The sequence below is a fragment of the Heptranchias perlo genome, chromosome 28 (assembly GCF_035084215.1).
Source record: "Heptranchias perlo isolate sHepPer1 chromosome 28, sHepPer1.hap1, whole genome shotgun sequence".
NCBI lineage: Eukaryota > Metazoa > Chordata > Chondrichthyes > Hexanchiformes > Hexanchidae > Heptranchias > Heptranchias perlo.
In genome coordinates this window covers 31,180,273-31,202,429 of record NC_090352.1, presented here as the reverse complement: position 1 = coordinate 31,202,429, position 22,157 = coordinate 31,180,273, and the positions used below count along the sequence as shown (strand labels likewise).

The following is a 22,157-nucleotide window of genomic DNA, read 5'->3' as shown; positions in this document are numbered from 1 at the left end:
TGTTTATTTTTAAGTAACAAATGATATAAATTACACGTTCTTACCAAAATGAGCGGGTGTACTTCTCATAAATGATGCTTAGCAAATCTGTAGTAGTGCACATTTTTAAAAAAAAGGCAAAAGTTGCAGTTTTATTAATTATTGATAACATATTTGTACATTTTACTTTGCATGTGCGGGTGTTTTTAAAACTCCATTTGGCACATCTTATCCATTCTCAGCCATGCTATTTGGTGTCCTTTTCCTCAACCTCACAAACATCTCTCGCCTTTTCACATGAAAGAATAACTGATGCTGCTCATGCACACAGTAATGTCAGAAGATATGAAGGAGGATGTTGCCTACTTACCAGCTGCCCTGAGTAGAGCGAGACCAATAACTTTGGAACTGAGGACTTATTCTAGATTCTAAAGGGGGTAGGGGGAGTCCAGATTCAACAGGTTAATTGTGTTTACACCGAACTTTTTAATTTGGGAATTATTCACGTTTCCACCCGTGTCTCACCAATGGGATTTTTAAAAAATCACTTATGAATTGGGCTCATCCTTGACGATATGACCACTCACTGCCTGTAAGAGGATAACTATAGTTTGACTTTATTATTGTTAATCCATTTCCCTCCATATTTAAGCTCTGCGGTCTTGCCACTGACCACTCCAATTCCCTCTGCAGAAAGGCAGGATCGTCTGTGGCACCTGCTCCTCCTTATCCGGTGTTCATGCTAGTTACTGGCGATGAGCTGACAGCAAGGCTTTTAATGGGGCAGAATTGATCTGGCAGCTATTGCCCAAAGTACTATAGTGGCCTCAAGCTGGCAAAACGCAATGAGTGGTAGCAAGTTTATCCGGGTTGTGATTGAACTCCAGAATCAATAGATTGGAGCTGAATGCTCTACTCCCTGAGTTACTAGGCTGCCCTAGTAATAAACTATTAAGAACTGCTTGAAACGTAAATAGTTAAATTTATGCTTCCCACGCACATAGCCACAGATGCACTTAACTGTGTGCTTTTGTTTGGGATACTTCTATGTCATAGAGGCCACATAGAAAGATGAACAATAAAAGCACTTCAGTACCACTTATAGTGATGGAGCTGAACAATCCAGGAGTGTTTCAATCTGCAATTGCACAGTTAGCTAAAAGCAGATCATAACCTTTTATTAAATAATAGTTCAGAGCCATCTAACCAGTCAGCAGAATCTACAAGTAAGCAATACCCTATTAATCCCGAGAAAACAGTGTTTGCCAAAGTGTATAGTTGGCAGACGAGGACAGCAGTAGGAAAAAAAATATATACTTTTGAAAGCCTTGGAAGGCAGCTTCTTAATTGGATTCAAGTCCGAGTGCTTTCTGATGCCTGAACCTTCCTGTCGGAGCCGGGTAATTTCTTGGACAGGCTACAGCATTTTTACAGTAGTGAAGTCTTTTTTTTTGGAAGGTAGAGAAGCGGGGAGAGAGATGTTGGTGGAATGACCATACCCAGTTTATTGCACTGCACTGAGATGTTGATAGTGGGGTTTCTTGGGGCTCACTGGCTCTCCTGTTAGTCTGAAATTGCTGCCCCCAGGTAAAGATTTTTTTGCCTTTACCTCCCTGGTACACAGGTAACAGAACCTGCTGGAATTTTCTTCCATTGAAATTAATGGGATGAAGAGGCGGCGAGTCCTGTTAGGGAGCCCAATCTTCCCCACCAGATTTTCCTTTCTGTGCTCTGCCTAGGTGTTTCTTAACGACTAGACAGCAAAAGAACCAAACTCTGCCCTTATGTGTTTGGTTGAGGCTTGCTCATTTAAAAACTCGGTGCAAGTGCGTTCTGGAAGGTTTGCCTGCTGAAGCAGGCCTCTTAAAGCAAGAAGGCAAGTTTTCATTTTTTTTTTTGCATATCCTGAATCTCTGGCTGTATTTCACTCTGTGCGTTGGTTTGTTTTGCTGGGTCACCACCGCCCCCCCCCCCCAAATTTTGCATTTCGGGTTTTTTCTCTCCCCGCCAATACTTTTTCTCCATTATTCTTGGTTACTGCTGGCTTTGACATCACACCCTAAAAAGGATGAGTATTCCTTTGGGGCATCAGATATGCTCCATAATTGAGGTGAGGTAGAGGAGTTCATGATGGGTAATAATGAATTGATGCAATGACTTCTGAGGAGTTTTGGTCACATCCATCACTGCTCTGCGATCTGTACCTGGGTGCGTCAGAGGAGTCCTGTCTTTGCTATGCCCACTTCACAAGAGGTTTTCTTCGCCCCATCATTGGCGACTGTGCCTTCAGCAGCTTAGGCCCTAAGCTCTGGAATTCCCTCCCTAAACCTCTCCACCTCTCTCCTCCTTTTTAAGACGCTCCTTAAAACCCACCTCTTTGACCAAGCCACCTGTCCCAATATCACCTCGTGGCTTGGTGTCAAATTTTGTTTGCTAACGCTACTGTGAAGCGCTTTTGGACATTTTACTACATTAATCTTTCCTGGAGGGTTGGCAACCCTAGATGACTGTCTATATAAATCCTGTCTGGGAACTCGGGCTTCGGTTATTGTTCTCTAAATGATTAAATATTTTTTCCTGAAAATGTGCTCATAATAACAGTAACATCACAACAGCTATTTATAAGGAAGGGGTCGAGTTGCTCCCAGAAGAACCATACACCCTAATGTCATCTGTTGCACCTCATGCCCAAAAATCTTTGTCTAATTTAGCGTTTCTCCTCCATCCAAATGTGTAAAAGTGACAATAGAGAACATCTCCAATGGTGCGTGACGTTTACTACCTGAGCTGCCTTCTGTGCAGCTGACATGAGCGATGTCTACGTGGTTAATAAAAGTGGCACAAAGACATCCAAGTGTTGTATTGGTACAGGTAAGTATTACCGGAGATTACAGTTATTTTTATAAAAAAGGATTTATTATTTGCAGTAATGGAGATGTAATCAAGGCACTTGCAGAGTCGATGAATAGCAGATTGGAACATTGCATCATTGAATTTTCAAAGTTGCTTGAATGATTCATGTTTTTTCAGTGAATAAGCTGAGAAGAGGTTCCAGAAACTCTGATCTGTGATGAGGGATGAGTATCTGAACTGAAATGATATGTCCCGTGGGTGCCTGTAGGATTCAAGTACTTAATCTGTGGATTTTATTTGTCAAAGAAAAATCAACTGGAATCAACACAGTACAGTTCAAAATCAATGGATGCCCATGGAAAATGTGTATTTTAAAGAGAAAAATCACATACATATTTTCTTTGTGTGTGTGGGCTAGACTCCAGTTGAAATGACCAGCAGCCAACCATGGATATCTTCAGCGGCTCTGGTGTCTGCCTTGGCTCAGTGGTAGCAACCTCACCTCTGAGGCAGAAGATGGTGGCTTCAAGGCCAACTTCAGAGATTTCCTCACATAATCTAGGCTGACACTCCAAAGCGGTACTGAGGCACTGTCAGAGGTGTGCCGTCTTTTGGATGTGATGTTAAACCGAGGCCCTGACTGCCCATGGCACTATTCAAAGAAAAGCAAGGGAGTTCTGGTGTCTTGGCCAATATTTATGTCTCAACAAACATCAGTAAAACAGTTTATCTGGTAATTTATCTCATTACTCTTTGTGGGACTATGTTCTGCAGAAAATGCTGAATTTCCCTACATTACAGCACCTGACTATACTCCAATAATAGGTGCTTAATTGGTGAAGCACTTTGGGACGTCTTGGGATTGTGAAAGATGCTATATAAATGCAAATTCTTACTTTCTTGAAAGGTGATGGTACAGGTCCCAGCTGGTTCAAGAATACATAGAAGGCTGGTCGTATTTAATTGACTGTGAAGCGCTTTGGGATGTCCTGAGGACATCAAAGGTGATATAGAAATGCAAGTTCTTTTCCTTCTTATTTCTTTCTTTCCTTCCTGTACCAGTACCCCTCTGTGGCCAGCTAGCAGCGAGATGCTGATGTGTGAAACCTACTGATTTCACCTCTCTCTCATTAACAGTACACCACTATTCCCCTAAACTGGGCATCATTACATCTGATAACCCAACTGAGACTGAAACTCAACATATGGACGAAGCCCATGAATGAATGGCAGCCAGGTCTGGGATTTACAGCAGGGGACCTCTGTGTTGTAGTTCATTGATGGCTTACACCCCCATATCATGTTGGTAAAATACCAATGTTAGAAACCAGGTACATGACCTCCAAGGGTACTTGTGCCTTAAGTTTACACTAAACTGGTTCATTTCCTGCCAACAACAACAACAACAACAACAACATGTTTTTATTTAGCCCCTTTAATGTAGTAAAAGGCCCCAAGGCACTTCAAGAGCATTATCAGCCAAAATTTGACACTGAGCCATAGAAGGAGATGTTAGGAGAGGTGATCAAAAGCTTGGTCAAAGAGGTAGGTTTTAAGGAGCGTCTTAAAGGAGAGGAGAGAGACGGAGAGGTTTAGGGAGGGAATTACAGAGCTTTGGACCTAGGCAGCTGAAGGCACGGCCACCAATGGTGGAGCAATTAAAATCGGGGATGCGCAAGAGGTCAGAATTGGAGGAGCGCAGAGATCTTGGAGGGTTGTAGGGCTGGAGGAAGTTACAGAGATGGGGTGGACATCCTATCTCTGTAACATTTACTGAATCTGCTGCCAAACTTTTCAGGCCATCTGGTTTGGGCCAGATGCTAATTGTTTCATTCCTAATTTGTGATTAATTATTAAAATGTTTTTCTGTTTTCTTGTAACTGCATACATAAAATTTACATATTTTGTTTTCCATTCTAATACATTTTACTGATGGAGTTCTTTCATCTACACCAATTTCTTGTTCAGCCATGAAAGCATACTCTGCATTTGATGCAGAGAGACAAATATTCAGAGTTTTATAATGAGCTGTGGACAGGCTGTAGTCAATACCTCCAATATAGTGTGCTGTAAATGACCACATTTAATAAGGGCGGGGATTCTCCATTATGAAAGAATACCAGTAACACGATTGTTACTGTGACATCCTCCATACGTTGTTACAAAGCTTTTCAGGTGCCTGTGTCTATTTTGCAATACATGCACTGAACGTGTTATTCCTGACAGTCCTGAACTACTGTCTAGGTAAGCTTAAAACCCCACTGTGTTGGCATGTATATCTTCGTCAGGCCTTGGTGTATCTGGTCCTGTCAGGTAGGTGTGATTGATGGTTCTCTCTTCAAAAATTGGTCCTCAAAAGCCTGTCTGGTTATGATTTACTGAAGATGTCTCTTGGGATCATGTAAAAGATTTCCAGCTAAAACAAGAGAAAAACTTGTTTTCAGCTGGAATGGTATAGGGACTTCCCATTCCATTAATTGTTGGAGGACTCAAACTAATCCATACAAATAAATAATTGAGCAGATGTTTTTACCCTTCTAAAGTTTCACTATTTTAGCACCATTCTAGGGCAAAATTGTGCCACCTGCAGCAAATATAAAAGGCAAGACTCTGAATAAATGGTTTTTGTACTTATCCTTTTAGGGTAAATTGTTAATTGAAAGCTGTAATGTACATAATGCACAACATATTTCCTGGTAATCAGTTGATTAGGAGTATTATTATAATGTGATGATCTTTATTGCTAATTTATTTATGCAAGCTGCTCTACCAAAAATTCTGGGCACATATCACATCTCAATACAAAACAATCACATGTAGATTGAGCTGTGGACCAATACCAAATGTAGGGCAATAGTCTGTTTAGATAATGCTCCTCCTGTAGTGGAACACACTCTTCCCCCAAAAAAGCTGCTGAGGCTGGGGGTCAATTGGAAAATGTCAAAACTGAGATTGATCGATTTTTGTTAGGTAAAGGTACTAAATGATATGGATCAAAGATCAGCCGTGATCTCGTTGAATGGTGTAACAGGCTCGAGGGGCTGAATGGCCTACTGCTGTTTGTTCCTATTTACCTGTAAAGGAACGTGGAGCAGTTTTTTTTTCTTCTGGGCCCTACACCAGTGTAACATCGGTGGAGTGAGACTTCAGCCTGCCCCATTTCTGCGCTCCAGACCGTGGCCGGTTTCCTGGGATCAGGCTTATTTATATTATTCTCGGCAGACTCCCAGTGGGAATTCCGTTTGCAGTAGAAAGGTAGGGGGAGGAAAATCACTGCTGTGGGCCTTGGGACACTGCAGCATTATAGCCTGGCCTGCTGGAGGGCTGGGTTGATGTCTATTGAGAAGAGAAACTGAGAATTAGTTATTAACAAAACTGTTTGATTGTAGGGAATATAGAAGGACTTGGTATTGCTAAAGTAGGGGACCAACAGGTGGTGGGGGCAGGAGGGAACCCGTAACTGAATAATCATACATGGACTCTAATGGAGCAGGATTGTTGGGCCAAATGGCCCTTTCTTGTTATCGGACTTTATGTTCTCATGTCAGAGAAGTGGAGGGCACATGCAGAGAGGTCCAACTGGAGAAGTTTGTTCAGTCAAGTGAAGCAAGGCTGTGGACGGATTTGAAATGACAATGAAAATCATGAAGTTGATTAGCTTGGCGACAGGACGGCAATGGAGCTTAGCAAGGATGGAGTTGCAGGGAGTTTAAAGCAATTGTTCAACCTTCGGGGTTCTGCTAATGTTTATTAACCACTAAAGTGTTAACCTTTGCTGCTTATGATGCCATTGCAACCTCTGTCAATTAACTACCGTTTAAAATAACAAGCCTTGATGAAGAGCCAAGGCTCGCGAGATGTAGGACACTACCAAGGTGGAAATAGTCAGAGAAAAGATGAGGTCAATCAAAAAGCAGTGTTTAGGTGCTGCCAAGCCAAGCATTGCCAGCTTTCTATTATCCCATATGTTCAGTGCTTCTCCGATTTGTAATTTATAGTGTTTGTGATATCAGGTTACCATGAAAGATCTCTCTTGTCTCTGAGACACCACTGCTGGCTGGACAGGAACCTGTGCGTGATGTTTTATTCACTGGCTCATAAAGGAGTTGATCCTGAACAATTTATTGGATTGTGATAAAGAATATCGTGATGCAGATCATGTACATATTGACTGGAATGTACAGACTAAACAATCTGTTATAATCCATCACAGTGCGGACAGTTCAGTCAGGAGGTAGAGGGCAGCGTTGCCTTATTTGCATAGTTGAGGCCTAGCACATTTGCGACCTTAATACCATAGAAGTACCTTGTACCCTGCCAAAATAATTTCTTTATGTTCACTAATGCTGTATGAGATGAAGTGGGCCAGCAGTGGGCAATGGTGTATGTGCATCGAAAGCAGTTCTCAGTGTGCTATGTGCTTTACATGATTAATTGAGTTTTGGCTTTATTCCTGCCTTCAGCGCTGAGTTTGAGTTTGTGGTGCAGAAGAACAATCAACATTTAATTCAACATCTATTTCAGAATTGCAGGCATTGATCCCAAGTGAAATGGCATATAAAATAAATTCCCATCACCTAATCCAGGATCAGGGGCCTGCTTCATGCACATAGTGAAACAAAATGCCAAAGGTATGTTTGAGAAATGAACAGCTTATTACTCAACAATGCTAACCCATAGTGTGGGAGATGTTTAAATAGTGACACAACCCAATGCAATGCTGAGGAAGAGTTGAGGCAGGTGGCTGAAATGGCCCTGAAGAATTTTCACAAAGCTCTTCAAAGATTGGACTGGCAGGAAGCCAATAAGTCACAACACTCCAAAATAAGCAATTAATTGAGCAAAATGTTGCTGAAAATCTGAAATAAAAACAGAAAATGCTAGAAACGCTTCGCAGGTCAGACAGCATCTGTGGGGAGAGGAGGTGGGGTTAATGTTTCAGATCGATGACCTGCCGACCAAAGCTCTGAGTGTTTCCAACATTTTCTGTTTTTATTTATTTAAGTAATTCATTGTCTGTGAAGTGCTTTTTAGACTTTTTGGTATAAAATACTTTTTAAATGCAAGCATTATTTTCTAAATACATAGATTTTTTAGAACAGCATTGGTAATTCAATTGAGATTCTCCATGAGGGCTGGCCGGTTGGGAATAGACCGTATGATTTATTCAATTTTGGTGCATTTCCAGCGGAATAAGTTGTTTTATATTTGAGCATACTAATAATCATATTAAGCGTTGCTCTAGTGGCTTTTAGCAAGAAAGTTATGGAGCAGCGATTGAATGGAATAGTTCTGATAACATCAAAAACTGAAGGTATATTATGTGACACAAACACACACACACACACACACACACACACACACTAAATATATATATATATATATATGCAGGGCCAATGATTTTTGGTGATTGAATAAGTCCTCCATTTTTATGGGATCCCAGGGATTTTAACCACTATTTAGGTGATCCATAAAAATGACAGTGGCCTTTGCAATGTGTGTTTTTCATTCTCCATTCTGAATCAATGTATTGGATTTCAATAGCCCCTGAGTCATGCATTGTACTGGTAAAATGCAATGAACAGCCCTTCTTATAGTGCCAGGGCAACATAGCTGAACCCGAGCTTTAGAGGAATCTACCCGACCCCACAGTTATTCTCACTGTGCATATGAGATTAAGATACTACACAATGAGAAAAGATCTTTAACCTATGGAATCTACTCCTTCTTTGATTGGATTTCAATTCTTAACTTCTTCTGAAGTAGCTACATATAATTTCTCAGACGTAGCATTGGTTGCTGTTCGATATTAGTATTAACATTGGAAATCTGAATTGCCATGGGCTGCAAAGTCTCACCATGGTAGAGGGAATCTCATGACAAGACAAGATGATCGTTGGTTACTGGATGGATACTGTCAAGCATGTGATGCATCTGACTCGGTCAGGTCCTTTCAAAGGAGTGAACAAAACAGAGTGACCTTTATGAAACTAGCTATTTAGTACTCTCGCTTCTGGGTTTGATGTTGTCGGTTTGGGTCCTACTCCCCAGAACTAGGCTGACATTCCAGCGCAATACTAAGAGAGTGCCAGATTGCAGAAGTGCCATTCTGCAGATGAGATGTTCAACCTGTCATTGAAGATTCCATGACACTATCTGAAGAAGAGCAGGGAGTTCTCTTGGTGTCCCAGCCCACATTCGTCCTTTAATAATGTCACCAGAGAAAAACAGATTTACTGGCTGTTCACCTGATGGCTGCCATGTTTACTGAATAACAGTCACTGCACTCCCAAGATTCATTGTGTGAAGCACTTTAATCTTTTTGTCGATTTGATAAAGAGCTATATTAATGATTTAAAAAAAAAATTCTTTTGGAATTAATTGTGGATGGAGGAGTGGGGGGGGGGGGTGGAGGGACAAACAATGGAATAGAGCAGGTAACAGGTGATGAAACCTTGTAATGAAATCTAGTGATTATGGGGTTTTTTTTAGTCAACAGCTGGACTTTTTATGCGTAATAACTGGTTTGCTGAACTCCAATCACCAGGGGCATGTAGTAGAGCAGGAGCTGGACCTTGTTTGTTTTGTTTGTCTTGGCAGACGTGTGTGTGTGTGCTTGTGTTCGTGTGTGTATCTCTCTGGTTTTACTGGCTGTAATATAATAACTTGAAGTGTTGGTGGGGGAGGGAGGGAGGGAGGCAAAAGGAAGAGCCAGATGGCATGTATTCCAGTCGATGATAAAAATTTCCTGACGGGGTCAAAGTCAGAGGTCTGCATTCATTAAACATACAGGGCGTGAATGCCACCGTTGAGGAGAGTGCGTGCACTGTCACTTGATTATGAAGCCTCATTTCACAGGACCTGTGGCTGCAGCCCATAAATCTGCACACTGACTGTCGTTTTAGTGAGTAATTGTCGAGCCTAAAGGAGTTGGACCTCGACACAAAGCGGTGAAACCTGCCGTGTACATTATTTAGTCATTGTGAAACGCCCAGTGTGTTTTTTCTTAAAAAAAAAGTTACGTTATCAAATCTCAGAAGAAATCGTGAAGTTCCTGTAAATTCCATAGGGTTTTTTAGGATTTCTTTTTAAGTTGGCTATCCTGTCGATTTGTGTTGCTATGGAAGTATATACTGTTTTGAGAATAGGTAGAACTCTCAGCTGCCTTTTTGTTCCAATTTTCAATTCTCTGCAAAACAAATCCACTTTGCAGTGGTGTCATAATCATTAGTGTTTTGTCAGTGTGTTAAATGATACCATGAACAATGTAACCTTCAGGTCAATGGGATTTTTTTTTGGGGGGGTGTGGGTTCATACTGGAACCTGTAGTCAACATTACCTCAGTACAGAGAGTGGGGATGATGGTGTTTACCAATGGTCAAACTTCTAACGTAGAATAAAGCTGTTTATTTACTTCCAGCTGTGACATGGAAAATCGATTTTCAATATTTCAGTCTTATCTGCTTGGTATGCACATTACTGCACGTATGCAGTCAGTGGTGTCGATGATCATTTCTCTAATGTATCCCTCAAACTGAAATAATTACATTTTCTGGCAGACTGCCTTTATTGTCACAGCACTGCATTTACAGTGGAAATATTCACCTTTTTAAAATGAATTATGTTGTTAAAAAAGGATCAACTCTATAGTACCTACACTCAGCTATAACATACATTTGTATTCTTAATAGTTTCATTTAATAAAGTGTATTAGAAGTGAAATGGTTTTATTTACATTTTCTATTTAGGGACTTAATGTAGTGCCGAATTTGATGAAGTATGCACCTTACTGAACCAGGTTATAAAATGGATGAATTATACCAAATCATTAAGCCTGTTTACAGTTTTTGGAATGAAAACAAATCGCATTTGGTCTGTGCAGCTGCTCTAGGTATTGATCAGCACTGGATTATTCCCTCAGTGACCCATTGAGTAAATATATCATGTGGTATTGTGCTACAGAGTCCAAGAAAGTCTCAAGTTTGATCCCTGATCTGTACTGAATTAGTCAGGACAGTGTTACGACTTCAGTACCTGTGGGCTATGGATGGAGAGAGGAGAAAACCCTGCTTGAAAGTGCTTGTGTAGAATAGTAGGATTGGTCTCTAATGTCTCCATTGTTGATGTCAGTGTCACTATGCAATCGTAGAACCATAGATGTTTACAGCACAGAAGGAGGTCATTCGGTCCATCATGTCTGTGCCATCTCTTTGCGAGAGCAATCTGAAACTAATCCAACTGCCCTGCTCTCTCCCCCTAGCCCTGTATTTTCCTTTGCTTCAAATATTCAAACAATTATCTCTCTTTTAAAAAGATGCAGTGCTTTCTGCATTTCATATGCAAACAACCCTCGGTATAAAGAAATTTCCCCTAACCCCTCTCCTCACTCTCTCTTCGTAACCATTTTAAACTGATGACCTCTTATCACTAACTCCCTAACCAAGTGCAATAGTCTTTCCATATTCACTCTATCAAAACGTCTCATAATTTTAAATTCCTCTATTAACTCTTAGCTGTTGTTGCTCCAGTGTTAATAGTACCTGTATCTCAAATTACTCCTCCCTGGTATCATCCTAGTGAATTTATGTTCTCTAAAGCCTTAGTGTTCTTCCAATAATGGGGCACCCAAAACTGTACTTGCTACTCTAATTGTGCCATAATGTTTTGTACTCTATGCCTCTATTTACAAAAACACAAAATGCTGTTGAACTTTTTACGGTTTTATCTACCTACGCACTCACTTATAGGGAATTATGCATTTGAACCACAAAGACTCTCTTTGCATCTACATACTTCAGTGCCTTTCCATTGAGTGTGCACTCCTCTTCATTGCTTTTCTCCTGAAAATCTACACACTTAACCACATGAAATTGTCTCTGCAGCTTGCCTGCCCAATCTGCTAGCCTAAATCTTCCTGAAGTTTTTTTCACAGCTTAACGAACCTATTTTTGTGTCATCAAATTTTGAGATTGTGCTCCCTATATCCAAGTCCAAATCAACCCAGCACTGACCCCTGGGGTGGTACTCCTCTTCAACCCTTCTCCAGTCCAAACCACACCTATTTACCTTAACATTTTTGTTTCCAGTCTATCAACCAACATTCCATCCATGTTGCTATATTTCCTCTCACCATAGGTCTGAATTTTTCTGGCAAGCCTCTCATGAGGCACCTTATTGAATGCCTTCTGAAAATCAAAATACACTACATCCACTGCATCCCCTTTACCTAATTGATCATTTCTTCAAAAAGCTGGAACTTTTTTTCTCGTTGATTGTATGGTATTGAGGATGATATTCGGGCCAAGCAGCTTGCTTTTACGGCAGAGGTACATCTGGCCTCTGATAGAAAGGTTTGCTGTAATTTTATTCATTCATGACTCATCCACTGATCTGATATTCATTTAATTTGGAAGCTGATGGAAGAGTTTTAGCCAGCTAAGTACTTTGCATATTTTGTAACAATATCAAATTTTCTATATATTTCTGAGCAATGACATGCAAATATCTACGTGTATACGGGGAACTGAGGTGCGGTTAGTTGATTTGAAAGACAGGATTGCAGGATGAAGTTGTTGTGTTCGGGCTGGGTCGTGGGGCTTGCCTCAGATTTCCTCTACAGTCACTGCCCGAACAAGTTATCACTGTTCGATTATACTTTGACACAGCTGAAAAAAGAGGTTCTTCGACAATGAAACTGGTTATATTTTGTGTTTGCAAATTGTGTTGGTTGCACCTTAAGCTGAGAGTGGGGCAGAAAAGACGGCCCCTTTCAACAGTACGTTCAGTTGTACCAAACTATCCTTCTATCTTTTTTTTAATTCGTTCACGGGATGTGGGCGTTGCTGGCAAGGCCGGCATTTATTGCCCATCCCTAATTGCCCTCTCAGCTTAAGGTGCAGTATTTTAATCATGTCATGATAATTGTTTGATGCAGTTGAATTTCTCAATCAGCTCCCAACCATCCTTTCACACTCCATCAGAATATGGGATTGTCCACTGGTATGCTCAAAAGTTCACATGGCAAGGGAATCAAACAAGATACATGGGCCCAGAAATTGGTTGATGTCACACCCATTTTACAGGTATAAAACAGGTGCCAAAGCATCCAATATGGCGGGTGACGTGCGAGCGCATATTCTGTTTTGGAAATGCACTGCCCACCATGTTGGTAAAGGCGGAAAAAGTGGCGTCCAGGACCAGTGCCTGAAACAGACGTTGGCACCTTTTGCATATGCAAATAAGGGGGCTTACCACCTGTTTGAGGCCCCTTTTGTAAAATTGGTCTGCTCAGAACATGGCCGGTGGCGGCTGCGTTCAGGAAAACGTGGCCTAACCAACTGGCCAACAGCACTAAAGGGACTGCAGGAGGTCACCACCAAAAAGGTAAGTTTGTTTGAAAAAAATACTTAACTGAATGTGGAGCCTGGAGGTCCAGGAATGCTCCTCCCTGTAAATGCAGCGGCTTGAAATCCAATACCAATTCAACGGAAAGCTGGCTGGGGACACCCAGCATACGTCCGCAGCTTGTCGGTCTCATTTAAATGAGGCCCAACATCGGATGTGCCTTGGGCCCACCCATTCTGGCGCAGGGAATCGTTCCCCACACCCAGCCCCGATCTAATTTCGAGGCCATAATTATGTTAATTTTTAGAAAAGGATGTTCGGAGTAAGGAACGAAGTCAAGCAAATCAAAACTAGACCGAAACAAGTTACCATTTGAAGCTGACTGTAAGAGATGGTTTTCGAGACAATTGGAAATGTTTTGAGAGGAATATATATGGTTGAAGACAAGTAAGTGGGATTAGTTGATAGGTTCAACAAACTAATCTGCTTTTTCCTCTTTCAAAAATTTTTTGTGTTCTAAATTTTATGAATAAGCAAGTACCCAGTGTAACACTGAGGTGTTTGTATAATAAGAGGTGATTAGTAACCGTTTGCCACTCTGTCCTTTGGTGACCATTATCACACAGATACCGATCAGTATTCCCAATAATAACATAGTACTTCAACAGCTTCTAAAATTACTTTGAACATCAGATGCTTTAATGTGTTTAGGTCAAAATCATTAATTAGTGTCTTGGTGAGATCTCAGTAGTCTGATTTCCCCCTTCCCCCTCCCCTCTCCCAACCACCACTATTCTTAAAACGTTTCACCACCTGGTATATTCTGCTCTTCATCCATTTGTTCTGTAGACACTCCATTACACTGAAAACCACCTGGCAACATTTAGTATGATTGTATTATGTCTTAATTGAAAGCCAGGTGGATCCCTCATTGTTTGGCTAAAAATAGCCTCAAATTGATTAAATTAGTGTCCCATACGGTGCGTTTATACAGGGTTTTGTTGGAATCCCTGCCTTAACTCACAGTGTGCGAACTGTCTGCCGCGTTTGCCTATATAACAGTGACTGCACTTCAAAAGTAATTCTGCGAACATGAAAGGTACTATATAAATGCAAGTTCTTTCCTTGCTGTATATTTGTACAAAATAACCGCATTAATTTTATATTGACATGGCTGATGTATTCATTTATTATAGACACACATGGCCGACCATGTGTGCAGTGCGGCTGAAGATCGATAATCTTAGAAGGTGATGAAGTGAGCCAAAGCTGAGGTGGTTAGACTGTTTTCAGCAAGTACTGAATGAAAAACGACAATGGGTGGACAGCTGCAGGAGCTGCCAAAGTTGGGGGGGGCGTGGACGAAGAGGAGGAGAGGGGGAAGATGATGAGGTGCTGCAGTATCTATGGGTAGCCCGATTATGATGATTGGGTGACCTACGATAAACACTAAGTAATTGGTGCTGCGAAATATTAAATGGCATTGAAGTTGGTATTATGTTAATGGAATGCTGTTGGCTGCAGATGTGCATCTTTTTCTTCTGTTGACAATGCTCTTTGATATAAAAGTCTCAAGACCAGATGTGTCTGAGACCCACGTTTTTGTGGGTCTTGAGTTGCCATTTGATTTCCAGGTAAAACTAAAAATGTGAAAACAGATTGCTTCCCTTTTAGAAGGGGTCTCTAGGCTTGATTACGAGTAGCAGTGGATAGAATGTAAATGCAGGAAGCAACAGTGCATGGAGGTCACAGGACATAATTTTGGGCGTTGTTCACCAACCACTTTGTATAACGTATGAGGGCTATAAATTGATTTTGTTGCACTCCTAACATCAGCACTAGAGAAACCTTTCCCTTTGTGTCATACATCTGCCACAATCAACCGCATTGTACTGGTAGTGACTTGCTTCTGGTTCCTTTTATTTTGACAGTCTTAACCCATCCCCAAATACAAGCCAGAAGTCATGCAATGGCCAAAACGTGATCTTGGTGTGTACTCTTTTGGAAGAGCCTTTGATGTAACATCGTACCAGCTCCCTCCTCCTTCCTCTCCCCCATTCCTCACACTGCTAAATTATGCCTGCAATTTGATTCTAAATTGCCACATTAGTGATTTGAGTGTCCGGGTCTCGATACACAAAGAAATGCTTCTTATTTAGACTTCATTAGCTCGTTGGAGTATTTGGGTAGGTATAGCTCAATTTAAAAACAAATTAATTCTGTCCGTCTTCCCAGATAACGTGTAGGTTGATGACTAACTGTGATCTTCTGCATCTATCTCTTAGTCATAGGCACGCTGTCAAGTTCTGCCTGAAGCAATACTGTACTGCTGGTGACGCATGAATTCAGCTCATCCCTTCTAGTAATAGTTTCAAAACAAAAGAAAAGTTTTCATTTGAAAAGTACAAAGTGGAGGTAACAGACCCAGTACTCCACTGTGCCCCATTGTACATTCTGTTTATATAACAAGTCCAGGCCTCAGTTTAGCATCTCATTTGAAAGATAGGACCTCTGACATTACAGCGCTCGCTCGCTCGCTCTCTCGCTCTCTCTCGCTCGCTCTCCATATAATACTTACACAGAAAATAAAAATGCAGCTGCCCCAACCACTCAGAATCAAGGAATCATACAGCACAGAAGGAGGCCATTCGGCCCCTTGTGCCTGTGCCGGCTCTTTGATTGAGCTATCCAATTAGTCCCATTCCCCTGCTCTTTCCCCATAGCCCTGCAAATTTCTCTGATAAGTTATAAGCACATAAGAAATAGAGCATGAGTAGGCCCTATGGCCACTCGGCCCTGCTCCGCCATTCAATCAGATCATGGCTGATCTTCAACCTCAACTCCACTTTCCCGCCCGATCCCCATATTCCCTTGATTCCCTTAGAGTCCAAAAATCTATCTATCTCAGCCTTGAATATACTCAACGACTCAGCATCCACAGCCCCCTGGAGTACTCAATCTCCCCTCACAGGACAACCCTCTCATCCCAGTATTGAAACCGGAAACATTATCTACTGGGCATTAGCAGTTGATCAGGCCTGTTTTCTGAATGGGCTTCCAGTCTTACAGGGGAGAGACAGCATAAGACAATATATTAATGGGGGAAAAGAAGTTGGATTGGTGTCTCTCCTATAAACGGGGGGAGGGTGGGGGTAAGTGTAAAACTAGTTACGGTTAGCCTCACATCAAAAAATAAGCTACGGGAACACTTCAAGTGCAAAGTTTCACTCGTCACCTCTCACTCTCTCTTTAAAAATGTTACACTTTGTTCTTGTTATTCCAGTAATTGGTAACAGCATTATTATAACTATTTTCATCAGTGCAATGTGACGACAGGGATTCCAACAACTAATACATCTCTCTACTCTACCATGCAATCCATAAGTAGCCCCACCAACCATTTAATTATTATGTAAAAGTATGAGAAGATTGATATGCGTTCTCACTTATTGGCTGATGAATATGCCTTGCTACATATTATGACAGACATTTTATTTTGCAAAGTTACCTTCATTTACACATTTAACCACAACTTTTCAAACTTGATATAAATAATAAACTTTGTGTAATATGTTGCCCTCTTTTACTTGACCCATTATTAAATATAAATATTCTGTTACAGAATCAGTAGTCATGTTTATGTTCATCTGAGTGGCCAGTCATCTTGCAGGCATAACATGCCCTAAATGACTTCTCACAACACTTAGTGTGAGCTTACATTGTATGTTTTCCCTATTACTTTTAGTCTGCTTGAGCTCTGGTCTGTCGCTGGAATCCTTATCATTAAAGTGTATATAAGATGGTGCCAATGAGACAGATTCAATTTCTGGGTCAGATACCATCGTTGCAGTCCTTTTATTACAAGTACATTAATATTGTTTCCATTATCCAGATGTTCAAACAGGCCATCTCTATCGAGTATGTGGTTTCAGTTGGCACCAATGGAGCACTGCCCTTTGGCACACTAAATTTTACCCACAGTGTGTCTTTTACATCTTTTCAAGCATTCTTTGACCTTTTTTTCTGGCTTGCCAAACACAATCTCTGCCTGTACAGGTTGAGAGTTCAATGCTGAATCTAATGTCCTGAGCACATGTCCTTTTCCATTTCAAAGTGGTCCTCTGAGCTTCTTTAAAATGGTGGTCTACTCTTTCTCCTGCTCAGCGATCAGCAGCAGTCAACTTAAATGATCCAAATGAATATAATCAGGGAAGAGGTGCTTCTATTTTACACATGGGTACTGTTTGCACATGACAATTCTGTGTTGTCCCTGCAGCTGTTTCCTCTTTATTACACTTGCTTACACACTCACCCTCACATTATTCCACCTCCTGCGTGTATCTTTGTTAAATGTTATGCATTGTGTCCTCCGCTCTAGGAGATGATGCTGTTGGACAAGTTAGATAAAAATGTCTTGCATAAAATGTGCTGCTCTCTTAATAACTGCAATCCTTGGCCTGCCTGACACTTGAATCCATCAATCACAACATAGGAGTCTACCTGTTCCCAGCTATGCTGCTAGATGGATCCTGAATACAGGAGAGGAAAATTTTCCTCCTTTACAATGGTGCAAATAATTTTTACAAATGTAAATGAAAATGTGAGTTGGGATTGTTTGGGAGTCATTAATTTGGATGTTGATAAGACCATGGGGGATTTCTCCTCTTCCCTACTTGTAGTAAAATTGTAAATGTTTATAAGAAGAACACATTTACATTTCCACTGCAAATAGTGAAGAGATGAAACCTTTCCCTTGTATCGCTGATCAGGTCACCCGTCAGGACAATACAATGCACTGTGGGAAGGCACTGGATTGCTAAAAAAGGATTCAGCACAGAGAGGCACGATTTTACGATGCATTGATTAAGTTATTGATGACCCAGGAGGTGGTGGGGGGGGAAGAGAAAGCACAGAGGAAATTGGAAGCCTTCTCACTGTGACTGGACCCTGATTGCGACCGCACAATATAAAGTGTATTAGGCACCAGTGCGATCAAAATTCAATACTTGTTGCCACAGCTCATTTATTTAAGCTTAATTGCACATGCGGAGAAGGGGAATTCTTGAGAACGTGACGTTGAAGTTAGAAGAATATATAAGTTCTCTCTTGCAACTGCACAAAAAACTTACTGCTGAGTGAGTGGCAGGTTAGCACTGTGAAGCGTGTTGACTATTGTGCAGAAATAATTACTGAATAAAAGCTGAGCGTGAAGGACAATATCAAGAGTCCATACGTAAGTGGCATTAATCTTCAATTTAATAATGGTGCCTAATAATTTGGTGAAATGGGTCATTTAACACTTCTTGTAGTGTTCCACTCTCTGGTTATGGATGAGAGCCAGTATGGAGGCTGGAGCAAGAACCCAATAATCACCTATCACTGTTTCATGGTGTTTTTAACAGTGCTTTTAGAAAATTGCTGGAAATACACAGCAGATTAATCAGCATTCAAAAAGACCGGTTAACTGAATTCTGATAGCGGGGCCCCACCTGCAATGCTAACCTGTACCTTGTATTTTCAGAGATTTATATATTTTATGTTTAAAAACTGCTAATGGTGGAGACTGAAATAAAAGCAGAAAATGCTGGAAATGCACAGCAGGCCAGTCAGCATCTGCACGGGGAAAAGATGAGCTCAATTCCGGGTATAGACGTCTTGTCAGGCGAAGGATTTGAGGAAGAGTCTACAGCCAGAATGTTAAGTCAGCTTTCTTCTCTTGGAGTCTGATGGGCCGGATTTGTATTTCCAGCATTTTCTGTTCTCAATTCTGATTTCCAGCAAATTTTTTTTAACAAGTGATCATTTCCCCCCCGCACCCCAGTGCTCAAATTAAATGTTACAGCTAGGAAGGTTCCCATGTATTTCCCTGACTGTTGCCTTCCACAATCCCTCTTTCATTTGGTTTCTTTGTTGGAGTGTTTGATTAGACTCCCACTTCGGAGCCCTCACTCGCCACAATAAATCCCAGCCAATTATAATAATTAATGACAACTATGGAGGTGAAGGAATGCAGAAGTACTCATTTGATATATTCCTGTCTGATAGACCGGATCAGCTCTGCCACATCCTTTACACTAAGGCTTAGTAATTGGATCCCTGCTTTGATGAGCGCATATGGGGTGGTATCATGTCCTTGTCAGGGTAAGGTGCTTCCTGTAAATCACTACAGTTCTTTGTGTGACAGTGCAACTTGACCCAGAATAATAACAGCTCAAATTACATCAGGCTTTCAGAACCATGGTCAGCTCTTCAAAGGGAATGGAAATGGTTCTCTGTTTATATAACAGTGCTGCCTCCGGAGGTGATTATCACCACCTTTTTTTAAGGTAGTTTCATTTCAATTGATTTCAAAATTTGCAGATGACACAAAACTTGAAAGGGTAGTAAACAGTGAGGAGGATAGTGATAGACTTCAAGAGGATTTGGACAGGCTGTTGGCATAGGCGGACACGTGGCAGATGAAATTTAACGCAGAAAAATGCGAAGTGACACATTTCGGTAGGAAGAACAAGAAGAGGCAATATAAACTAGAGGGCACAGCTCTATAAAAGGGGTACAGGAACAGAGAGATCTGAGGGTATATCTGCACAAACCATTGAAGGTGGCAGGGCAGGTTGAGAAAGCGGTTAATAAAGCATACGGGATCCTGGGCTTTATAAATAGAGGCATAGAGTACAAAAGTATGGAAGTCATGATGAATCTTTATAAAACACTGGTTCAGCCACAACTGGAGTATTGTGTCCAGTTCTGGGCACCGCACTTTAGGAAGGATGTGAAGGCCTTAGAGCTGGTGCAGAAGAGGTTTACTAGAATGATTCCAGGAATGAGGGACTTTAGTTACATGGATAGACTGGAGAAGCCGGGGTTGTTCTCCTTGGAACAGGGATGGTAGCAAGGAGATTTGATAGAGGTATTCAAAATCACGAAGGGTTTAGACAGAGTAGATAGGGAGAAACTGTTCCCATTGGCGGAATGGTCAAGGACCAGAGGACATAGATTTAAGGTGATTGGCAAAAGAACCAAAGGTGACTGGAGGAAAAACTTTTTTACACAGCGAGTGGCTAGGATCTGGAATGCACTGCCTGAGGGGGTGGTGGAGGCAGATTCAATCATGGCCTTCAAAAGGGAACTGGATAAGTACTTGAAAGGAAAAAATTTGGAGGTCTACGGGGAAAGGGCGGGGGAGTGGGACTAGCTCTCTTGCATAGAGCCGGCACGAACTCAATGGGCCGAATGGCTTCCTTCCCTGCTGTAACCTTTCTATGGTTCTATGTTTCAAGGCACTAAAAGTGAAGGGCTTGTGAATGGGAAGTTTGTTTCTCATTGGGTAGAAAGATGGTTACTTGTGTCTACTGTCAAACTGAGCTGCAGTGTCGCAGAAGTACACGTAATCTTCTGTACCACCTGCATGCTAAACAGGCCTTTACTTCTCAAAATAAACTTTCCAGCAGTTCTTCTGCTACAGGCAGCAACAATGCAACAAATAAAAGCTCTAAGTCGACCAGAGTACGTTTTAGAAATTCAGGATCACTTCAAATCCCTGATATAACCAAGCTAATATAACCAATGCTATTGCAAAGTGGATAGCTACTGACTGCAGACCCCGGTAACATTGTAAGTGATACAGGGCTAAGATATTTTTCAAATAGAAAGAAATAACCTGCATTTAAATAGCACCTTTCATGATCTCCAGACGTCCCAAAGTGCCTTACAGCCAATTAAGTACTTTTGAAGTGTAGTCACTGTTGTAATGTAAGAAACGCAGCCAATTTGCACACAGCAAGATCCCACAAATAGTAATGCGATAATGACCAGATAATCTATTAATAGTGATGCTGTTTGAGGGACATATATTGACCAGGACAACGGGGAAACTCCCCAGCTCTTCTTCGAAATAATGCCATAAGATCTTCTAGATCCACCTCAGAGTGCAGACGGGGTCTCAGTTTAACGTTTCATCCGAAAGATGGCACCTCTTACAGTGCAGCACTCCCTTAGTGTTGCACTGAAGTGTCAGCCTAGATTATGTGCTCAAGTCTCTGGAGTAGGATTTGAACCCATGAATTTATGACTGAGGCGAGAGAGCTACCGCTGAGCCACGACTGACACCGAACTGCTTTCTTCCTTATTCAAATAGCATCTTCTAATCAGTCGTGTATCTTGCCTTCCAGAGGAACCATTGTATCACAAATAGATGATCTACATAATAACAAAAGGACTATGAAGTTGGTGCTACAGAAGAACGCACCAATTGTTGTTTTGACTGGTGATCACTGGGCATTCGTGAGAAATCGCAGTTCTCTTGGAATCACTGCACACCTGATTGATGCTGCTTGGACACTTCAGTGTTTTGGGCTAACAGTAAAGTGAGCTGAAGAGAGACATTTATGTGCAGTGCGTTTTTTGGATCTTAGGATAGAGTGGGTTATGTAAAGCAAGGTAACAGTAGGTACCGACAATGCACGCAATACGATAGCAGCAGCCAATCTTTTCCCATTTGAACACATGTGATGAATCGCTCAGTCTACAGCGATCGATCACAGGAGCGCTAATGATTCCAGGCTCAGAAACTTACTGGCAGAATGTAGAAAACTGGTGAGCCGTTTCAAAGATAGTCCAGCTCATTGTGCAGAACTAGAAATAGAACCGCCCGCAAGTGGATGTACAAAAACCTCTTGTATAAGACATCTCAACTGGATGGAACTCCACATTGCAGATGATTCACCGACTGCTTAGAAATAGATTCGCTATCACAGCCCCTGTAGCTCTTCAGAAGCGCAATCTAGCAGTGCCCACTCCCGCTGATCCACTGTTATCAGGAAACCGCCATTTGATGAAGCCTCATTTCTGCCAGGATCTGGTTCTGGCATACAAGTACACAGTCATCACCTGGGACAATATCTGAGTGATGATATCGTCAACTGACACTGATTGCTGTTGGGAAAGTGACAACTTTGAATTTGTCTAATTTAAAAAAAACA

General features: G+C 41.4%; 1 protein-coding gene across 1 annotated transcript in view; it reads right to left on the bottom strand.

Moving 5' to 3' along the window:
- LOC137345007 (LHFPL tetraspan subfamily member 7 protein) overlaps window positions 1–22,157 on the bottom strand; it is a 221,340-nt gene that overhangs the window by 7,648 nt on the left and 191,535 nt on the right. The window lies entirely within an intron of this gene.